Here is a 4,045-nt window from a genome sequence, read left to right as displayed (position 1 = left end):
TGCTGCTCCCCATTGGAGCTGGTGTATCCTGACACTCTACAGGCGGTTGGGAAGGGACCACTATGGGGATGGAAGAAGAAAAACCCATGAACTGGCATTGTGAGATGGTTCACATCTGGCTGGCTGCTTCTTCTCACGCTGCCCAATCTCTGCTTGCACCATCCCCAACACTTTGTACGCTAAAGGAGCCCTCTCCATCTACAGCTTTGAGGCATAGTGGCCAAACTTGGGGGAAATAATTAACAATTATTTCACAGGAGAAGGTTCCAGCTGGAGCAGTATCTGGTGGTTGAACATATATCTACCAAAGGATTGTTATTTAAGCAATAACCCTTGAGAAATTGGTCGTTACCAGCATTAAACGACTCAGCCCATTGCCAAGGATGGTTAACGCTCTAATAAACTGGTCATTAACTGCAGTAACAATGAATTTCGAGGGGATTATTGCTATTATAAACCTTAATCAATGGTTTATAACAGCAATAATGTGGTCCTTTCTTTTAATGGTAAGTAGTGCGGCATGAGCAGCCTGCTTGGAAATATTTTCGGCCTGGCTGATAAGACAAAAGCGGGCATTGGGAACTCTCCAACTCTGAACCCTTTTGGGAAGGAAGAAAAGATTCAAGGAGGTCATACGGAGAGGTGGGATGGGGTGGGAGGGGATAGGATGGGATAGGGATGAGACAGAATAGGATGGGGTTCAATAGGATGGGGATGCGATTAGGCGGGATGGGATGGCATGGGGTAGCCATGGCCTTTTATTAGCTGCTTATCTACAGTGTGAAACAGCTGAGTGTGACTCAAACTGAGGTAGGTGTGCCAAGGCCCTAGTTTCTGTGAGCAGGCAGGGAAGAAGCCAGCAACGGAGACAGGAGAGCCCCTGCTCTGCCCTTAGGACCTGCACACCTCAGTGCAGATGGACAGGGAGCAGCCCTGGCACACTCCCTTTGTGCTCTGCATCCCTTAGGAAATAACCCACGGCACTATAACAAGGGAGCAGCCTGGAATCAGTGTCCTTCCAGGTGGCTTAAAGAAGCATCCCTCATCCTGAGCAAGCGGAGCTGAACCAAAGTCTGCAGCTCGGAGGACTGCATGCTCTGTGCTCACCACAATCCCTGGCTGACTCAGGGCTCATCTCTGCACGAGGCTGGGGAATTATCCCTGCTCCTGCTGCATGCAGCTGGCCTTCAAGCTGAGGCTCCCGGGGGAGCTCGAGCTGCACAGCCTAGCCGAGGAGTGAGTGGTAATCACACCCCAACTTCTGCAGAGATTTTCTCCCTCCTTTGCTTGAGGTTTTGATGGATCCTCAGAGCAGGTGCTCAATCCCTGCCCTTATCCCTGTGCTGCCGTTTGCCTTGTAATGTGTGAGCCAGGGCAAAGCCATGGGGGCTTTGGGGCTCTGGTTGGCTCAGGGCATGTCCTACCTACCTTCTGCATGATGCTCTCCTCCCCCAGATGTCCACATCCCCTGCTGCTGGATGGTGACACTTCTGTCTCCACTTTCTTTTAATTTTTTTGAAAGAGGGCTGCAATGGAATAAATTGGAAAGTTTACTTCATGTAGCATGGAAATAAAAAAGCTCATTCAGAAAGTTAATGATTTATTTTATAGTTTCATTATCAGGGTCACATTACTCAATAGCATTTCAAACATGTCATTTGTACAAACTATGGTAATTAAAATTTATAACGTACTTCATCAGCGGCATATGAATCTTTTAGCCAGCACTCTGCTGTCATATAAACAGTGTAATTTCAGCTGCAATTCACCCTTTATTGGCTCTCATTTGTGATTTAACAGCCATCAATGACTGTGCTATAAAGAATAAATTAACCATCCGTAAACCTTATGATGACAGGGACAGTCAAACAGACTTAAGCTGCCTCCACCAGCTCTGGTTAGCCAACAGCCATCACGCACAGGAGGTGCCACGCATGAGGTGCTGAGGGTGCTCACGGCACCCCCGGTGCTCCCAGTGCTCCTGGTGACCCTGGTACAATCAGTGCTCCTGATGCTCTGGGTACTCTCATTACTCCCCAGTGCTCCCAGTGTTCCCATTGCTCCTGGTGTCCTCTGTGTCCCCAGTGCTCCCAGTGCTCCCCGTGGCCAGCCCCACGCAGGCAGCACCAACCCAAACCCCAGCAGCTCCAGCCCCAGGCTCCAGCTTTATGGATTTGAGAGCAAATCCACCACGAGCCATTTCTTAATCGAGGGCTCCTCGCAGCCGGCAATTATCCGGCAGCTTATTTGCGCCCATCTTCTGCAGAGGGAGCAATACGTTTTAATGGGATCCCTCCTATGCTTAGAGCTGACACTGTACAAAGCTAATAAATGATATGGATTGGATTTGTTACTGAGACATCTCCAAGGAGCCTGGGTCATACAGGCCAATAAAATTGGCCTCATAAATTTACCCTGACACACAGGATTACTCCAGCATTGCTGAGGTCACCTTCTCCCACTGATTTATTGCCGGCCCATGGGTTAATAATACTGTTTACGGGGCGGTTGTTTTCCCCTACACGTAGCAGATATTAATCAGTGCATCCCGGCCTTTTCGGTGCACCGTGGGCGGGTGCAGTGATGGGGGACGCAGGATGAGGACGTGGTGGTGAGGGCAGGAGTGATTGATTTTCCTGGCTAGACTTTTCGTGGCCACAAAACCTCCCGAAAGCCCTTGGGCAGGGGGGGAGGGAGAGACAGATCCCTGCAGCAGGACCCTGCAGGAGGGATTCAACATTCAGAGCTTTAGCTCCTGCCCTGACTACACAATGCTTCAGTGCCCATCCAGGTGTGCAGGACAGCAGTTGGCCTGAGGCTGAGATGCAGTCATGCAGCCACTGGTAGCCATGCCAGCAGTCTTTTCCAGAGTGCACCAAAGACAGAGCAGTTTCACAGCCTTCATAGCTCTCAGGTGAAGCACTGCTCCACCAGCACTTGCTCTGCAGGATCTCACACCCGGAGAAGCTCAGATTTCCCCCAGGTCAAAGCAAGGGCAGTCCCTGCAGCAGCTGTAGCCTCATGTTTGCAGGTATCCAATGGCCTGTGCTCCTCTTCCATGCTACTTAATCCCCCTTTGATGGCATAAATAGTGCCAGGCACTAGGAAGAACTGCAGGGGGATGACATCTCCAGTGTGCTTCTGCTCAAGACAGGTAAAACCTACCCTTCCCAGGCCCTGCTTTTCCCTCTTCATAACAGAACTTTGTGCATCCAAATTCACTTAAAAGGGAAGAAGGAAACAGAAAGCAAGCGGAGTACCCCTGGACATCCTGCACAGCAACAAGGAGCATAGTGACAGCATGTGTCCATCTGTCCATGTGTCTGCATGCCCATCATCTGCCCATGTGTCCATGTGTCCATCTGTCTACGTGTCCATGTGTCTGTCTGCCCGTCATCTGTTCATCTGTCCATGAGTCTGTGCGTCCCTGTGTCCGTCTGCCCATTTGTCCATGTGCCTGTCTGTCCATGTATCTGTCAATCTGCCCATTTATCCACATATCCGTGTGCCCACATCTGTCTGTCCTTGTGTCCATTTGTCCAGACATCCATCCCCATGCAGTGACATCCCTGGAGCACTCCGTCCCCATCCCCACGTGCTTTCCCTGCAGCCAGCCCTGCTCCTGCTGCTTCGTGTTCTCCTCCTTCTGCCCTAATCGAAGGGGACAGGTGAGATGTGCTTCAAAACATTGTAATCATATTTTAAATGGAAATGAAACGTGCGAATTAAATGTAGATTACGGTAGAATGGGAGGACAATCACCATTAGTTAAGGTCTGACACCTATTTTTGCAGACCTTTCCTAAATGCCACAACTTGTTTCTCCACACTCGTGACGAGGACGTGTAATTACGTGGCAGCTGCTCCCCCAGCCGGGGCACTCCCAGCAGTGAAGGACCACGTGCAGCTCTATGGAATTACAGAGCGGCACTGATATTTTTATTCGGGGAGCCATGAAAACAAACCTTGGTGTTTTCTCCTTGAAAAGGTGAGGCGGTAATACAAAGGGACGTTTTTATAGAGTCAATTTATTTAAGGGTTCCCCC

At 50.0% G+C, this 4,045-nt stretch overlaps 1 long non-coding RNA gene across 1 annotated transcript in view; it reads right to left on the bottom strand.

The window, feature by feature from the left end:
• LOC107323722 overlaps nt 1-1,526 on the bottom strand; it is a 29,135-nt gene extending 27,609 nt beyond the window's left edge. Inside the window, exon 1 of the long non-coding RNA XR_001559325.2 lies at nt 1,429-1,526. This is a non-coding gene — a long non-coding RNA (uncharacterized LOC107323722). The remainder of the gene's footprint in view (nt 1-1,428) is intronic.
• Nucleotides 1,527-4,045: the final 2,519 nt, after the last annotated feature.

The sequence above is a fragment of the Coturnix japonica genome, chromosome 22 (genome assembly GCF_001577835.2).
Source record: "Coturnix japonica isolate 7356 chromosome 22, Coturnix japonica 2.1, whole genome shotgun sequence".
Classification (NCBI taxonomy): domain Eukaryota; kingdom Metazoa; phylum Chordata; class Aves; order Galliformes; family Phasianidae; genus Coturnix; species Coturnix japonica.
The sequence above is the reverse complement of the archived record's forward strand: the minus strand, read 5'-3'. Positions and strand labels throughout refer to the sequence as shown.